The sequence below is a fragment of the Kogia breviceps genome, chromosome 4, assembly GCF_026419965.1.
Source record: "Kogia breviceps isolate mKogBre1 chromosome 4, mKogBre1 haplotype 1, whole genome shotgun sequence".
In the NCBI taxonomy this organism is placed as follows: domain Eukaryota; kingdom Metazoa; phylum Chordata; class Mammalia; order Artiodactyla; family Physeteridae; genus Kogia; species Kogia breviceps.
This window is the reverse complement of record NC_081313.1, coordinates 63454236-63473080: the sequence shown is the minus strand read 5'-3', so window position 1 is coordinate 63473080 and position 18845 is coordinate 63454236. Positions and strand designations below refer to the sequence as shown.

At 38.9% G+C, this 18845-nt stretch overlaps 1 long non-coding RNA gene across 1 annotated transcript in view; it reads left to right on the top strand.

Moving 5' to 3' along the window:
- Positions 1-17417, top strand: part of LOC136794021 (uncharacterized) — a 91887-nt gene extending 74470 nt beyond the window's left edge. The window contains exons 2-3 of the long non-coding RNA XR_010840180.1: positions 16751-16849; positions 17263-17417. This is a non-coding gene — a long non-coding RNA (uncharacterized lncRNA). The remainder of the gene's footprint in view (positions 1-16750; positions 16850-17262) is intronic.
- Positions 17418-18845: the final 1428 nt, after the last annotated feature.

Here is an 18845-nt window from a genome sequence, read left to right as displayed (position 1 = left end):
TTAAATGTATCCAATAGGCTCTAAACACTATAGTGATTTTGATATGCACTACCATTCACTTTAAAAATATGCAACCGGGCTTCCCTGGTGGCACAGTGGTTGAGAGTCCGCCTGCCGATGCAGGGGATATGGGTTCGTGCCCCAGTCCGGGAAGATCCCACATGCTGCGAAGCGGCTGGGCCCGTGAGCCATGGTCGCTGAGCCTGCGCGTCTGGAGCCTGTGCTCCGCAACAGGAGAGGCCACAACAGTGAGAGGCCCACATTCGGCAAAAAAAAAAAAAAAAAAAAAAAAAAATGCAACCAAGCTTCTTTTTAACAATGGGAAATTTTGTATCACTCCTTATCCTTGAATTTCCAATCCACCCCCTCCCCAGAATTTTATCCTAATGTAACATGTATTTATGCTTGAAAGTTTTTTTATCAATTCTCATAATTCTTTGCAACAAATATGTGTGTATAAGTTGAAATATTCATTTTAATTTCCTGTGACCATAAAGATCTAAGTCTTATAAGTTACAATTATTAGTCATGTAAAATTGAAATGTTATACTTATTGAAAGAGCTTTAAAATTTTTTGATATAGTTTTTTTAACCTTGTAAAATACATAACTGTGTCAGCGTGGCTCATACGAATCATGACTTCCACTTGGAGTCAATGTCCTCTTTGTCCCATGCAACAGGGGTCATGGGCACCAAGAGCATTGGTTGAAAAAGCATTTCCTAAAAAAAACTACTCCTCTGTGGTCTCAGGGGTTTTCCTCTAAGTTGTTATTTGTTCTTTAGAGTTTGAGGCTGGCACTTTTTGTTTTGACCAGAAGGTGTCAGGCAAAGACAATGCTGGCAAGGCTGTCACTTGTGAAAGGGGAGGTAGGAAAGGAGCGCTATATGAAGCTAGGCACAGCATATTTGGACATTAGCGATCTGGAAACAGACCCTTTAAATTATCAGTACCTTGTATACACCTAGAATAGTGCAACCAGGTTGAAGACCATGCCCTAGAAGAACAGTTCTCAAACTCAGGACCCTTTTGTACTCTTAAAGATTGTGAAGAACAACAAACAGCATTTGTTTATTTGGGTTATAGCTATTTACTGTATCAGTAATTAATACAGATTTTAAATATTTATGTAATTCATTTTTAAAAATAATAAATCCATTGCATGTTAGCAAAAATAACAAAATTTTTGTAAAATAACTATCTTTTACAAAACAATTACTATTTTACATTTTTAAAGGTCTTTTTAATGTTCGCTTAATAGAAGACAGTTAGATCCTCATATCCACTTCTGCTTTCAATATGTTGTGGTATACTGTTTTGGCTGAAGGATATGAAGAATATTTGAACTCAGAAAGATATATATTTGGAAAAGGGAGGACCTCCTAGTTGCCATGAAGGGGTCTCAGGGACTCCTAGGTGTCCTCAGACCACATTTTAACAACCACTGACCTAGAAAAATATATGTACTTCTGACCCAGAAGCATGAATTTCTTTTTTTTTTTTTTGGTGTACGCGGGCATCTCGCTGTTGTGGCCTCTCCCGTTTAGGAGTACAGGCTCTGGACGCGCAGACTCAGCGGCCATGGCTCATGGGCCCAGCCGCTCCGCGGCACGTGGGATCTTCCCGGACCAGGGCTCGAACCCGCGTCACCTGCATCAGCAGGCAGACTCTCAACCACTGCACCACCAGGGAAGCCCATGAGCATGAATTTTTATAACAGCATTGTTTTTAATAACCAAAAGCTGGAAATAAGACATACCCAGTGAGAGCAGAATAGGTAAACAAATTGTAGTATATTCATACAATTAAATATATATTAGTGAAAATGAATGAAAACAGCTAGATGTATTAAAATGGATCACAAAATCGCAATGACCAAGAGAAGTCTATAATAATACATACAGTATGATGCCATTTTTGCAAGGTTCAAAAACAGGCAAAATTAAACTAGTTGGAGATGCATACAATGGTAGTAAAACTATAAAGAGAGGCAAGGAATGTGACTATTTCCAGGGTGGAGAAAGGAAGATGTTACTGAAGACAGGCACAAGGAACTTTTATAGTACAAAGTTTCATTTCTTCATTTGGATGGAGGTTACATGAGTGATGGCTTTATAATTACTCTTTAAACTGTTCATATATGTTTATATACTCACTATAACTATTTTTAATTTTACAATAAAAAATATATAGTTTGCAATAACAATACAAAACAAAAGGACTCAAGATTATGTTTAATAAAAAACTATGTGGAGAAAATGATATAATTTTAATGAAAGTTAATAAAAAGACTCAAACAAATAAAGAAGTATATACTGTATCCTTAAATAGGAAGTCATTCTTGTAAAAATGTCAATTCTTTGCAATCTACAGAGTCAATGAAATTACAATAAAGATTACAACAGGCGTTTCATGAAACTTTATAAGGTGATTCTCAAATTTACATGGAAGAGCAAAAGGCCAAGAACAGTTAAGACATTCCTGAAGAAGGGGTGGGACTTAATCTACCATACATCAATACTTATTTGGAGGGCAAAGAATTTTAAAAAGCATATACAGTGCAAGGATAGACAATTACATGAATGGATTGTAGTGAAGAGCCCAGGAAACACATCCATACATATATAAAAAACTTGTTTCGTGACTTAGAGAGTATTGCAGATGAATGGGAAAAGAACAGACTATTCAACAAAAACAAATATCTGAAAAAGAAATAAAGAAAACAATTCTATTTACAATAGCAGCAAAAACAAACAAATAACTTAGTAATAAACTTAACCAAGGAGGTGAAAGATCTGTACACTGAGAACTGTGAGTTTGACGAACAAAAATGAAGAAGACATAAATAAATGGAAAGATATCCCATGTTTATCAGAACAATTAATATTGTTAAAATGTCCATAATACCCCAAACTGTCTATAGATTCAATGCAGTCTCTTTCAAAATTCCAGTGACAGTTTTACAGAAATAGAACAAACAATCTTAAACTTTGTATGGAACTAGATAAGACCTTGAATAACCAAAGCAATTTTGAGAAAGAACAAAGCTGGAGGCATCACACTTCCTGGTTTCAAACTGTGTGGCAATGCTTTAGTATTGAAAACAGTTTGATATTGGGACTTCCCTGGTTGTGCAGAGGTTAAGAATCTGTCTGCCAGTGCAGGGGACACGGGTTTGAGCACCCGTGCGCCACAACTACTGAGCCTGCACTCTAGAGCCCACAAGCCACAACTACTGAGCCCACGTGCCACAACTACTGAAGCCCATGTGCCTAGAGTCCGTGCTCCACAACAAGAGAAGCCACCGCAATGAGAAGCCCACAACTGTGAAATATAACAGTCATTTACTTAAAGTAAATCAGTAGCAGTTTAAAGAATAAAGGGAACACCTGTGTATGCCCTTCCTTTCCCCTCCAAAGTTAATGTGTATACTCAGTTTTCTCTTAATTATTCACTTCCTTTTCTGTATTGTTTTACCAACTATGTATGCAGTTTTGAATGTTCTATAAATGAAATCTCATTGTATATATTCTTTGAATAGTTTCTTTGGCTGAAAATTATGTTTTTGATATTAAATTGTATTATGCATGTAGTTATAATTCATTAACTTTTACTGCTGTATAATATTCCCTTGAAAGAATAAATTGCAATTGATTTATCCATTCTACTGTTGATGCACACTTAGGTCATTTCCAAGTTTCTGCCATTCTGAAGAATGCTGCTGTGCACATGATGGGACAGGTAATCGACCTTGAGCCCAGAGCATCCCTGTACATTCCATGCAAGCGGGAATACAAGGTCCTGATTGCTTTTTGCTTAGGCCATTTCTCAGGGTTGTGCTTACAGCCAGAAACCTTAAAGGTGTGAAATGCTGTTTCCTTCCAGGACAAAGAACAGACTCACTGTAAAAGAGGTTGATTCCTCTAGCTCAGCGTTCCTCAGCTGTGATGTAAACCCATTATATGTCACATCCATCTGAACCCCTCCAGTGTCTCTCCCTTGGGACTTGGGGACAAGGAGAACTTGTACGAACATGATACTCAGGCAGCTTGCTGTGCTATGAATAATAAAGTCCTTTGTCTCTGACCCAAGAATCTCATTTTCTGCCAGTATCCATAAAACAAGTTAATTTAACCACCCAAAGATCTGAAAACAGAAACAGACTGAGATTCAATTAGTTGTCCCCAAGGAGCAAGACCAGTGATGAGGAGGAGTGGGGTAGAGGAAGCAGTTTCAATATCAAATTCTCATTTCATGATTGAATTTTTAGTCATATGCAGGTGTGACTTTATTAAAAACAAACAAACAAACAAAAAAACACACCAGGGGTGGAGGAGTCACAACCACTGATTTGAGAGGGGACATCACAAAAACCCAAGGAATGTCAAAATCCTTGTAGGATAAAGTCGCAGACCCTGACAGCACATTCTTGTCCCTTTCTCTTAGTGAACATGTCCAAGGGAGTGTAGAATTGCTGGGTGGTGGAGTTTGCATTTTATTAGCTAACGGCAAACTCTTCCCATAGTGGCTGTACCAATTTTTTTTCTTTTGGTCACACCATGCAGCCTGCAGGATATTAGTTCCCCGACCAGGGATGGAACCCGTGACCCCTCTGCAGTGGAAGCATGGAGTCTTAACCATTGGACTGCCAGGGAAGCCCCTGGTGATACCAACTTTTATCCCCACCAGCGCAGATGAAGAGTCTGGTCTCTCTAGAATTTATGAATTAGTAGGGTTAGATGCTATTATTATATCCTTTTTTTTTTTTTTTTTTTTTTTGAAGCTGAGAGAAGTTAAGCAACTTGCCCAACTTTGGCAAGCATTAAGTAGAAGAAACTGGGATTTGAACCCAGGCAGTCTAGCCTGAGCGTGTGTGTGTAACAACTGTACTATACTGCCCTAAGTAATATGCTGAGTGATTAAAGACATATAGAGTTTAGAGTGTTTAAAGAACTTTTAAGAAGTTAATGAGACAGGAAAATGTACGTTTTAGAAATTGGAGCAAGGGATTTCCCTGGTGGCGCAGTGGTTAAGAATCCGCCTGCCAATGCAGGGCACACGGGTTCTAGCCCTGGTCCAGGAAGATCCCACATGTTGTGGAGCAACCAAGCCCGTGCACCACAACTACTGAGCCTGCGCTCTAGAGCCTGCAAGCCACGACTACTGAGCCTGCACACCACAACTACTGAAGTCCACGTGCCTAGAGCCCATGCTCGGCAAAAAAAGAAGCCACGGCAGTGAGAAGCCCACGCACCACAACAAAGAGTAGCCCCCGCTCACTCCAACTAGAGAAAGCCTGCACACAGCAAAGAAGACCCATCTCAGCCAAAAATAACTAAAATTTTAAAATAAATAAATAAATAAATAAATAATTGGGCCCAAAAGGCATTTCACTGAGGAGGAAACAGGAATGGTCATAAACACAAGATAAAATGTTCAAATTATTTAATAATCAGAAGATGCAAATTGAAATCACAATGAGATGCCATTTTACACCCACCACGTTGTAAAAATTAAAAATACAATAAGTATTGAAAAAGTTAGAAAGTGCTTAAAAGAGTGCCTGACGTATAAGTTTTATATAAATATTTGCTATTATTGTTATCATCATCATAGTCATCATCATTATATGAATACTACTACCACTACCTTTATTAACCTTTTGTCAGTTATATGTGTTTTCTCCTAGTGAATGGCTACTGTCTTTATGATGTTTTTTTTTTTCTTCTTCTTTTTTTTTCTTTTTTTTTTTTTGTGGTACGCGGGTCTCTCAGTGTTGTGGCCCCTCCCGTTGCGGAGCACAGGCTCCGGACGCACAGGCTCAGTGGCCATGGCTCACGGGCCCAGCCGCTCCGCGGCATGTGGGATCCTCCCGGACCGGGGCACGAACCCGTGTCCCCTGCATTGGCAGGTGGACTCTCAACCACTGTGCCACCAGGGAAGCCCTTTATGATGTTTTTGATTAACAGAAATACTTTATTTTACTATAGTTGAATTTGTCAGTCCTTTTAAGAAATCTTTCCCTACATGAGGTTATAGATATTCTCCTGTATGAGAATAAAGATCTTCTCCTTGTGTATATTTTAAAAGTTTTATAATATTGCTTTCAGCCTTTAATCTCTCTTCTGTAACTTATTTTCTCATATGGTTCCAGGTAGGGATCTTCTTTTCTTCCAATATGGCCAATGAATTGTCCCTATGCTCTTTATTAAATATTTTATGCTTTCTTTTTTTTTCATGTTTATTGAGATATAATTGACATATAACATTGGGTAAGTTTAAGGTATATAATGTGATGATTTGATACATGTATATATTGTGAAATGATTACCATAATAGGGTTGGTTTACATCTCCATCACCTCACATAATTAACTTTTTGAGTATGTGGGGTGGGAACATACTCTTAAGCAACTTTCAAGTATATAATACAGTATTGTTAACTATAGTCACCATGCTGTATATTAGGTCCCCAGAACTTATTCATTTTATAAGTGGAAGTTGGTACCCTTTGACCAATATCTCCTCATTTCTCCCACCCCTCCAGCCTCTGGCAACCACCATTCTACTCTCTGTTTCTATGAATTCAGCTTTTTTAGATTCCACATATAATCGAGATCATATGGTGTCTGTCTTTCTCTGACATTTCACTTACCATAATGCCCCCAAGGTCTATCCATGTTGTTGCAAATGGCAGAATTTCCTTCTTTTTTCATGGCTGAATAATATTCCATTGTATATATATATATATATATATATATATATATATATATATTCTGTATCATCTTTATTTATCTGTAGATAGACAATTTTAGATTGTTCCCATATCTTGGCTATTATGATGAATGCAGTGAATGTGGGAGTGCAGATATCTCTTCCACATCCTGATTTCATTTCCTTTGGGCATACACTCAGAAGTGGGATTGTTGAATCATATGATAGTTCTATTTTTAATTTTTTTGAGCAACCTCCATACTGTTTTCCATAGTGGCTGCACCAATCTACATTCCCACCAAGAATGTACAAGGGCTCCTTTTTCTCTACATTCTCACTGATGCTTGCTGTCTCTCTCTTTTTGATAACAGTCATTCTAACAGATGTGAAGTGATTGAGGTGATAACTCATTGTGGTTTTGATTTGCATTTCTCTGACAATTAGTGATGCTGAACAATTTTCATGTGCCTGCTGGCCATTTGTATATCTTCTTTGGAAAAATGTCATTTCAAATCCTCTGCACATTATTAAATCAGATCTTTGATTTTTTGTTTTTGTTTTTGTTTTTTGGCTATTGTTTTTGTTTTTTGGCTATTGTTTTTTGGCTATTTTGTTTATTGGCTATAAGTTCCTTATAAATTTTGGATATTAACCTCTTATCAGATGGATGGTTTGCAAATATTTTCTCCCATCGTGCAGATTGCTTTTTCATTTCGTTAATCGTTTCTTTTGCTGTGCAGAAGCTTTTTAGTTTTATTTAGTCCCACTTATTTATTTTTGCTTTTGTTGCTTGTGCTTTTTGTGTCATTTAAAAAAAATCATTGCCAGGACAAATGTCAAGGAGATTTTCCCCTACTTTTTCTTCTAGGAGTTTTATGGTTTCAGACTGATGTTTAAGTCTTTAATCCATTTCAAGTTATTTTTGAGTGTAAGATAGGGGCCCAGTCTCATTCTTCTGCATGTGATTATCCAGTTTTCTGAGCACCATTTATTGAAGAGACAATTTTCTCCCTATTGATTACTCTTGGCTTCCTTGTCAAGTATTAGTTGACCATAATTACATGGGGTTATTTCTAGACTCTCTACTCTGTTCTATTGGTCTCTGTGTATGTTTTTATGCTAATACCATACTGTTATTTATTTATTTATTTATTTTGGCTGTGTTGGTTCTTCGTTGCTGCATGTGGGCTTTCCGTAGTTGCAGTGAGCAGGAGCTATTCTTCCATTAATATCCACAAGAATATTAATGGCTCCACTCTCCCTTTAACCCCCTCACCTCAAACCTCCCATCCTCTGACTTCTCTCATCTACACGTAGACATCACCAAACTTTCTGTCATTTACATACTGTTCTGTACCCATAATTAAACCATTTGTAGTACATTCATGGATTCATTCTAAAATCTGAAATATCAGTACCTTACTTTATTGTACTGTATAATTCTAGGCTCAAAGTAATTTCCCCTCAGAATTTTGAAGGTGTTGCTCCACTGTGTTACTAATATCCAGTGTTGCAAATGAGATGTCTGGTGCTAACCTGATTTTATCTGGGGGAGTAGGGGTAGGGAGAATGCTGTTCCAAAGTATTTTATCCACAGGAGGTTGGGTGGGGGTGATGATGGGAGTAATTTACTGCTATTTAGGAATTTCTATTAATTTTCTTGCTTTTTCATGGAGTTTCACCCTGGCCCTCTCTTGTCTCTAAAGGGCCTCTCCAGGGTTCTTTTTGTCAAACTAGTGCCCTCCCTGGGAGCATCTCCCTAGTTTGTGGCTTGTACTGTAGGTAGCAGCTTCCCCACCCAGCCTCATGCACCACCATTTTCCTCTTCCAGCCTTCTATCTTTCAGAAACTGTCCATATCTCTCATCCACTCTTATTTGCTTTAATGTGGGGAACTCGTTCCTTTTATTCCTTTACTATAATTTTAAAGGAATAAATGTAAGATACCTATCTTACACCACTAAGATAACTCAAAATTGATTAAAGACATAAATACAAGACTTGGGACTTCCCTGGTGGTCTGGTCGGTAAGACTCTGTGCTCCCAATGCAGGGGGCCTGGGTTTGATCCCTGGTCGGGGAACTAGATCCCACATACATGCCGTAACTAAGAGTCCACACACCACAACTAAGAAGCCCATGTGCCACAACTAAGAAGTCCGCATGCTGCAACTAAAGATCCTGCATACTTCAACGAAGAGCCCACATGCCGCAACTAAGACCCAGTGCAGCCAAAATAAATAAATAAATATTTTTTTAAAATAGTTGAATTAAAAAAAAAAAGTTGAATTCTTAATTATAAATAAATAAATAAATAGATAGATAAAAGACCTGAAATCATAAAACTCCTAGAAGAAAACATAGGGAAAAAGCTCCTTGACTTTGCTCTTGGCAATGATTTCTTGGATATGACACTTAAAGCACAAACAACAAAGGCAAACAAACAAACAAACAGACAAAAACCAAATGGGCCTATATTAAACTAAAAAGCTCTGCACAGCAAAATAAACTACCAACAAAATCAAAAGGCAACCTATGGACTGGAAGAAAATATTTGCAAAACATACATCTGATAAGAGATTAGTATCTGAAATATACAAGGAATTCAAACTCAATAGTAAAAAATTAAATAATTTGATTAAAAAATGGGCAATGGACCAGAATACATATGTTTCCAAAGAAGATATTTGAACGGCTAACAGGTACACGAAAAGCTCAACATCACTAATTATCAGGGAAATGCAAATCAAAACCACAGTGAGATATCTTGTCACACTTGTTAGAATGGCTGTTATGAAAAGGACAAGAGAACAAGTGCTGGCAAGGATGTGGAGAAAAGGGAACCCTCCTACACGGTTAGTGAGATTGTAAATTGGTACAGTCACTGTGGAAAATGTTATGGAGTTTCCTAAAAAAAGTAAAAAATAGATCTACCATATGATTCAGCAATTCTACTTCTGAGTATATATCTGAAGGAAGTGAAACCACTATCTGGAAGAGATACCAGCACCCTCATATTCATCACAGCATTATTTATAATAGTCAAGACATGGAAAAAACCTGAGTGTCTATCAATGGATGAATGGATAAAGAAGCTGTGAGATATATAATAGAATATTATTCATCCATGAAAAGGGAAATCCTGCCATTTGTGACAACATGGATGGAACTTGACAGTGTTATGCTATGTGAAATAAATCTGACAGAAGACAAATTCTGTATGCTCTCACTTATATATGGAATCTAATAAAACTGAATTTACAGAAAAAACAAATGTAGATATTGTGAAAGAGGGGAGATAAATTCTATCACTAAATCTGCCACTTTGAATCCCAAACCTCTTCCCTTTTGTTTTAAAATTATTTCACCAGAACAAAAATATAAGACAAGCCTCACTGTATGAGCTGTCCTCATCCTGAGGTGCCCTGTGACCCCTTGTCCTGATTTGGACATAAGAGTGGAAATAAGGCACTATGTTTAAGTTTGGAAATCAATGGAACATGATGGGTTTCCCTTACCCCTGCCTCCCATCACATAAGAGCTGGTAGTTCTTGACTCAGGCACTTCCCTGAAACCCAGGGGCCCCAGTATCAACTATGGTAAAAGAGAAGCCCAGGAGTTTATACCTTAACATTTTAATTCCATCTAAACTAACAGCTTTTCAAAGGCCTGTTTGCACCCCCCGCACCAGCACTCCCTGAGTAACTGACCCCCAAAGTTAGAGAACTCTGATTAGGTTATCAATGAAAAAATGTTGCCTGCCATATCAGTAAACAAAGGATGTTGCAGCCATCAAAGCCATCACACTACAGCCATCAAGCCATGACATCACAGGGCCCCAAGAGTGAGCCCTGAAGGAACTCAGGATAGAAACAGGATGCCTGCCATCTAGCAGTCAACTGCTGTAGTCACTCCAGAAGGTGCACCCTGAGGAGACTCAGGATGAGAAAGCACAGGATACTGGCCCCAGATAGCTGAGGTGTATACCAAAGGAATGATTTTTAGTGAGCCCAGACTCTTGCATCTTCCCATACATAGAAAAGCACTAAATACCTTAACTTGAGATGGCTGGTTTTCTTTAACAGTAATCTTCTGATGTTGTGACTACCTGGTCTTTCTTGCAAAAACGCCTATATATCCTGGCTCCTCCCTTACCGCTCCTGAGTAGTCCCTTAAAGCTATCTGCAAGGCTGGTGTCCCGGGCTTAAGTCCTCAGTTTGGTCCACCAAATAAGACATAATTTTCAACTTTTAGGTTGTGCATTTTTTTCAGGTGACAGGGTTAAGGTATTGTCTCCTCTTGGAGATTCCCATGGAGCAGGGCTTGAGGAAAGATGATGACAACATCACCTATGGACCAGGGTACGGGCTGATCGCCACCGTGCATATGGTTGCAGTGGACATATAGGTAGGGTCAGCATCTGGCATTCTTAAAGACATAAAAGCCAAAAGGCTTTACATCTACTGGTATATTTTTCTCCCAATCACTGAACCTCACACCTATTCTTAGGGTAGAAGCTAAAACATTCTACTCTGTCTCCTACTTTTCCAAAAGTCTCTGTGTTCCAGAGGAATTTAAAAATAACAGCAGCAGGAAACCTAGTACTTCTGAAAGGGAAAATCTCCCCAAGTTATCTCATGATAAAAGTATGAAGTCATCACGATTAACCTTTCCGGGGCTAGAAGGTAAATCTGGAGACTGACTACATACAGCACAGGCCTTTCACAAATTGGTATCTAAGGTTTTCCTTGCGGTAGATTTTAGTCGAGACTTTTCTCTGCTAAATGGACAGTCTTCTGCTTTCCTCCTTCCCTTGTCTCTACCTCTCCAGCTTCAAGTCTACAATGTGGCCTTAACTCTGCATTTCTACTAATTGCCCCTATGTCCCAGCAAAATAAATAAATAAATAAAAATTGGTGCTTGTTCCCTGCCTCAGTTTACTGTGCCACACACCCCCATTTGGATTTCATACTTTGAGGGGTGGGTCAGAAATGAGTGTGCCTAAGGCTCCATTTGCTTCTTCAAAAAATGTAGTCCAATTATGGAATAGAAGCCCACTGCTTTTATATAAAGCAAAGGAATAGGAGTGTTTAATCTTGCTTTCAACCTGTTAGAATCAGCATGGGAGAAAACACAGAAAAATATTGAAAATTGTTGATTGATGATGTCAGTTCAATAAATGCATTCTTTTTTTCCCCCCTTAAAGCAGCTGTTTTTTAAAACTTTTCATTTGGGCTTCAGAGTTATTAACTTTCTTCACTGGTTGTATTTCTCTTCTTTTCGCATTAAAGAGGGAAACAAAAATGAAATGTTCTTTGAAGTTTTTCTTACAATTTTTCTCAGCCATTTAAAATTCTCCTACTGTTGAATCTAAAATGCTCTTCTGTAACTGAAATCCTGTTATGAATAAAGAAGCTGGATTGTCTTTCTGTGGAACCTCAGGAAGCTTCTTTTGCTTTTCCAGTCTTCACAGAACAATGTAAACACCTTTCAAGTGAAACCCTCAATGAAAGCCTTTTATTGATTTTCATGAAACTATATGGTTTCACAGGCATTTAACTGGCCATGATTCTTTTAAAACCAATCACCTCCAAGGATCACTTGCTTCAAAGGATGCATCTAATGAAGCAAATTTAAAACAAACCAGCAGGAGTAGTCCCTTTAAGTACATGTTGAAAGACAACACAAAGTGCTCTTATTTGAAGAAATGGGCTCACCTCTTGTTCTTCAGCTCAGGAAATTAATTAGAATGGATTAACCAGGAAAACTGAAAAGGACGCCTGCTCTCTTTTTTGTCTCCTTCCCAGCCCCCCAAGCCCCAACCTCCAACCTCAAGCTTTTCTGAATGTGTTTACTTGAAATCAGGAAATGGAAAGTTTTCTGGATTGAGTTTTAAAACCAAAGAAGTCAAAATAATTTTCCTTGGTATACAGTAGAACAGAAATGAGTTGTTTTCAGAAATGTTCATTAAAGTTCATAATACGATTGAATAGTGATTGTAATAATTATTTGCCTGATTTACCCAAATATTTATCTCTAAGAGAAGAAATTGGAACCTTTCAAAAATCTACTCAAAGACAACTATATAGTTTAATTAAGTTAGAGATGCAGAGCCTCTCTAAACTATTCCTACTGAGTTTTCTTAGAAAGAGGTATCTTGAAATCTGAGTGTAAATGATACATCTCAGAGATGGGTGTGTGGGAAATATATACATATTATATATGAAGAATATACATATATATTCTTTCCACTGATATGAAGACTAGGCCCTTAGTCCAAGAGGACTTTAGAAATATTAATTTGTTCCCAGAACAAATTTTTGAGCAATGCTGAAAAACCTGTTGAACAACGCTCTACCCTCTTCATTAACTTGGAATTTGGGTTCCCTGGGGTGTTATATAGGAGTATATTCCTTTGTATTATTTACACTCAAAGGACTTTCCAAGCAAATTAATAATGTGAAATGGATTAAAGGGAGAATCTTTAAAATACTGAGAAAACTTTTAAAGCACCCATTTGAGTGCTGAAGAATCATTAGTTTTCTCTAAGTACAAAATAACTGAGGATGATGACAAAAGATTTCTCCGGTTTCCCAAAGCATTTACCCTAAAAATCTTGACCAGGCAACACATTGTTAACTTATTTGTTGTCATTAGTTGAATTTGGAAAAATAAAAGCACACTTCTTTAAAAATTCCTCTAAACGGGAATTAGTGGAGTAATATTCAATTTTCTTTCTGTGTTTGGATAAAGAGATAAAAACAAAATGATTTTAAGCAGGAGTTAAAGCAAATAGGAGGCTTAGGAACAGGAGCTGGAGGCCCCAGTGACCTCAGAAGCTGCAGCTTCGGTGGCCTAGAGGGACAGAAGCCAGGCCAGAGAGAGTTCAGGAGAGTGGAGCACCAAACTTTGTTTTCTAGAAGTTTTAAGATGAAGAAAAGAGGAAAGGGTAGTCGCTAAGTTGAAATGAGGTTTTCGTTTGTTGTTTAATTTAGAGAAATTTGACCGTGTTTGGAGCTTGAGAATGATTCAACAGAAAGCAAAGGCTTAAAATGCTTGGAAGAGAGAAAGTCGAGGAGACAGGAGGTAATGGAATCAAAGGTAGGATGAGGGTACAACAGAATGATTAGAGTTAAAAAGAAAGATGAGGGCTTCCCTGGTGGCGCAGTGGTTGAGAGTCCGCCTGCTGATGCCGGGGACACGAGTTCGTGCCCCGGTCTGGGAAGATCCGACATGCCGCGGAGCAGCTGGGCTCTTGAGCCATGGCCGCTGAGCCTGCGCGTCCGGAGCCTGTGCTCCGCAGCGGGAGAAGCCACAACAGTGAGAGGCTCGCATACCGGGAAAAAAAAAAAAAAAAGGTGAATAACTTTTAAGTTAAGCAGGTCAAGGAAGGTCAATATAGGGTTAAAAGAAGGGGTATGGAGTCCCAGAGTGCTGACCTATTCACCGAAGCAAGGGAGAAAATCAAGAAAGAGGACTCCAGGAAGCCAGATATCCAAGAAGAGAGTAGCAAGGGGAATGCCAGGGTGGCAGCCATCACTAGCAGCCTGGAGGGATCCAGATTGCAGTAGCTTGGAGATGTCTGTGAGAAAGAAAGGACTCTTGGGGAAAATGGAATTGATAGATTATCTGACATGGTTGCTTATCTGGGAGAAAAGAATTATGACAGATCAGATGGACAAATGGAGAAAAATCAAGATTAGGTAGAAAGAAAACCTAGCGAATCAAACACAACTCCAGACACTTAATACTTGCTGGGTGCTATTTAAGTGCTTTAATCTGTATACTTTTATTAATCCTCTGCATTTAAAGAGGAAGAAACTGAAGTACAGAGAGAAATCACTTGCTTAAAATCACAGACCTAATAAGTGACAAAAGCAAAGGTCTGATCGCAGGGTCTGGCTCCAGAGTCTCTAACCCTAACCTCTAAATATACTGCCTCTCCAGGAAAGGGAGATGGGAATGAAAAATAAAAAGAGACAAGAAAGAAATGCAATGATTATACACTATGTGGCTATGCAATGAATAATTTTTACTAGCCAAAGTTACATATTAATTTATGAAATTAATTACACATTATTTTATGAAAAGTGATATAATTAGATTGGCAAGATAGCAGATAGAAGTGCTCAGTGGGTTAAGCTTTCAGCCCACATGGAACATAAAAGATAATACACAATAAATATAGTCAACAGATCAGGAAATAACAGCATAAAAATATTATTTAAAAATATGGAGTTGGGACTTCCCTGGCAGTCCAGTGGTTAAGACTCCATGCTTCCACTGCAGGGGGCATGGGTTTGATCCCTGGTTGGGGAACTAAGATCCCTCATGCCGTGTGGTGTGAATAATAATAATAATAATAATAAATATTTTAAAAATATGGAGGTAATAAGGAAAAATTGCTAAAGTAATTGAAAGTGGTTGCTTCTGGGGAAGGGCCTGAAAGAAAGGATATGGAGAAGGGAGATGCTACTTCTTATTTTATGTTTTGTACTATTTGTGACATTTAAAGTACATTGTACATATATTAATTTAATAGAAATAAAGGAGAATGCAATTACCATAAGGAGTGGGGTGGGGGCACTATAGCATGCCGATTGTTTTTTGCCTGGGTCCCAAATTTATAGCTATTTGTTTCTAAATGAATACTTCAGTGTTTACTTGTAACTGAAATTAATTAAACTTTCGCTACTAGATTGAGATCCCTAGAGCTTTATAAGTGAAGATTGGAGAAATTTCTTCTTTTATATTTAAATACCAATAACACATCACTAGGGTTTTTTTTCAAAGTTGAGAAAATTTAGGGAATTAGAATAATTAATTTTATTGGCTTTTAAGCCATTTCTTAAACTGGAAATTAAATTTGTAATGAAGTTTTCTAAATTCAAAGTTAGAAAAAAGCAAATATATGACTTTTTTTCTTTAATAATATATGTATATAACTATTGTTTTCAGTTCAGTGAGTGATGTCTTTAAGCTCAACAGTGGCTTCTCCTTCCTAAAAAGGAAAAACCAAAAAATAAATCTTTAAATTCAGGAGGGGAAAAAAGCAAATTATAAGCTGGTTATTTATAATATGTCATAAATTTATGTTTATAATTAAATCGTATAAAAGGAGCTAATTTAGTTAATTTAAGAACATTTTTGTGGGGGGAATATTTCACATGGTCTGCCAAGAGCTACAGTCTATTGAAACAGGTCTATTAGTGCTTGTTTCTGAAAAATCCACATCAAAAGGGATGGACTGTAAAATTACCTTCCTGTTAGGAACAGCCTACAACTGTCTTTCTTGAAAAGGCCTGCAGAGTACTTAAAATAAAATTAAGGTGCCACTGTTTTATGTTATGTCTACTGACATTACCTCTATTCTTTTTAACTGACCACAGATGCAAAGGATGATATGGACCAGACCTTAAATAGTAAGGGCGAAGCCCTCAGAGCCAGGAAAGGAGTAAACCTTCAGACCTAGCATAAAGAAAAAAATGTTGCCAGCCATTCCATTTCTACAGGGATCAAGCCACTAGCCACTGTCACCCACCAATAATGTGCCCTGAGGGGACTTCAGGATGGAGAAAAACAGGAAGCATTCTGCATTTTGCCCCTAGATAGTTAAGATGCATATCTAAAGGAAAACATCCTGGCCCCTATATAGTTAAGAAGCACATCTGGGCTTCCCTGGTGGCGCAGTGGTTGAGAGTCCGCCTACCGATGCAGGGGACACGGGTTCGTGCCCCGGTCCGGGAAGATCCCACATGCCGCAGAGCGGCTGGGCCCGTGAGCCATGGCCGCTGAGCCTGCGCGTCTGGAGCCTGTGCTCCACAACGGGAGAGGCCACAACAGTAAGAGGTCTGCGTACCACAAAAAAAAAAAAAAAAAAAAAAAAAAGCACATCTACGGAAAAATTTCAAGAACCCCAGATTCTTGTATCTTCCCATTCATAGAAAAGTATTAAAATAATTAACTTGAGATGTCTGTTCTTTGTGATTAGCAGTAATATTTTTATGTTTGACTACATGTTTGTTTTTTTTTTTTTTCCAGCAAAAAATTCACATATATCCTGGCTCTTCCTTTATCTCTTTGGAGCAATTCCCCAATTTAGAGTTATCTGAGAGGCCGTCTCCTGGGCTATGGTCCACAGTAAGTTCTCTGAATACACCTCAACTCACTTTACATTGTACGTTTTTCTTTTGGTCAACGATAGTCATATTCCTTTGAGATTTTCCAGCAGGGAGGAGGAATCAGCCTGCATAGATTATTTGTTATTGTCTTTTTAACTTGTTTGTTAATACCAGTCAGGGCTACTATTTAGTCAGTGCTTATGATGGCCAGGCCCTGTACCACATGGTCTGTAGGGGTGAGTTTAATGCACTATTAGTTCCTGTTTTGCAGATGATGAAACTGAGGCTCAGAGGTCACCCAGCGAGTTCTTGGTGGAGTTAAAATTTACAACTTTATGGCTGCAGAAGCTCAGGCTTCTACTATGCTTTTTGGGTACCTTGGGCACAGTCTACAAATCCTTCAGTTACTAAGTCATATTCTCTCTTTGCCAGGCTGATGTTAATATTGTCACAGAATCCTCCCACGTTGGCATCCATTTGGAAAAAAAGAGTTCAGGATTCAGGAGGCCTGGATCCTACTACCAGCTCCGCCTGTAACCCAGTGGTGCCTGATGAGGGATCTCATCTTCCTGAGCTCCTCCTAAAAGGTGAGGAGAACTTGTAGTCCCAGAAGGCTCAAACGTAGGTAAGATGTCACATCTTCCCCCTCCCCAGAAGCTGCCTGGCTCTTCCCAGGGGAGTGGAATCTCCTGGCACGCAAGTAGTCTCCCAGGGCAAGAAATGGGGTCAGAGTGACCATGCCAGCCGACAGTGAACCTAACTAGACAGTCTTGGTGAGATCCTTGGCTTCTGATGAATCATAGGCTGCCACCAAGCAGGTGGCTGCACTGGTCTGATACTGCTTATGCTTTTTTTTTCTTTTTAATACTATTATTTAAAAAATTTTAGTTAGAGCCAACTCTCATTACTTTCCATGTTTCTGAATAGGGCCTGCTCCATTACTTCTCTTCCTTTAAACGCTGGCAGCTGAGATTCTAGAAGCTTCTGTTACTCACCCGGGCCCTTGGACTCTTTAATCAATAGAAGTTGGTAAGAGGTCAGAGGAGAATTTCAGGCAAGGCTTTATTAGGGCTGGAGCTGCAGCATCAGAGAGCAAAAGCAAGAAACAGGTACCCTTGCCAGCTCTCGGAGTGAAGCTGTTTGGGTCCTTAAATGGGGTAACAACAGGGATGGATGGGTGGGTTTGGCAGGAGGCATACATTATGTGGTCTGTCCACCTCTTTGGTGGTGCAGTGGACAGCATCATGCACAGTACCATGCTTTAGCTCCTGGCACCTCAACAACTTGTAGTTTGTTTCTGGTCTTTTTGTATCCTATTGCTCAGCTTTGCCTCAACTGTGCATGTGTGCAGTTATTTTTAGTCACTTATAATTTTTTTGTATCCTATTGCTCAAGGAGACGTTTGTCCAGGTGCAAGCACCCTTGTAGAGGATCCAAGTTCCCAGCCTGCCTCAATTCTAGGAGATCTTGTGCTGCTCCTAATCCAAGGATTGGTTTCCATGCGACTTTCCTCTTAGTCTTCACCTCCTAAACTGCCCTCAAAGACACTACTTTGCCAAAGGCTTAAGGTCAAGCTTTGTATCATGCCCGAGGGGATCATACACGTGGATTCCAGTCCTAGTATTGCGTCTTCAGCTTTGCTGTTAAGCTTAGGGCAAGTTATTTAACCTGTGTGGGCTTCAGTTGCCTCGTTTCTAAAATATATACAGTAATGCTTATTTTAAGGAGTAAAAAGGCCTTGGCGCCAAGTTTGTAGTCACAGAAATTCCTCTTCTTGGGGAAGTGGCCGCGAGGAGAGAAGATTTGGGTAGGGAGATAAACTAAGGGCACCCTCTCTGCCTTCTGCATGTAACAAACAAATATAGGGAACCCTTTTTTAGTGGAGTCGGGCGAGAGGAAGTAGGGATGCAAACCAAGTCCCTGGGCCGGGATGAGCTCTTACGCGGGTGGTGGAGGAGAGATCAGAAAATAGATCAATATCCAGGGAAGCACAGAAAGGGTTCTCCCAGGATCCC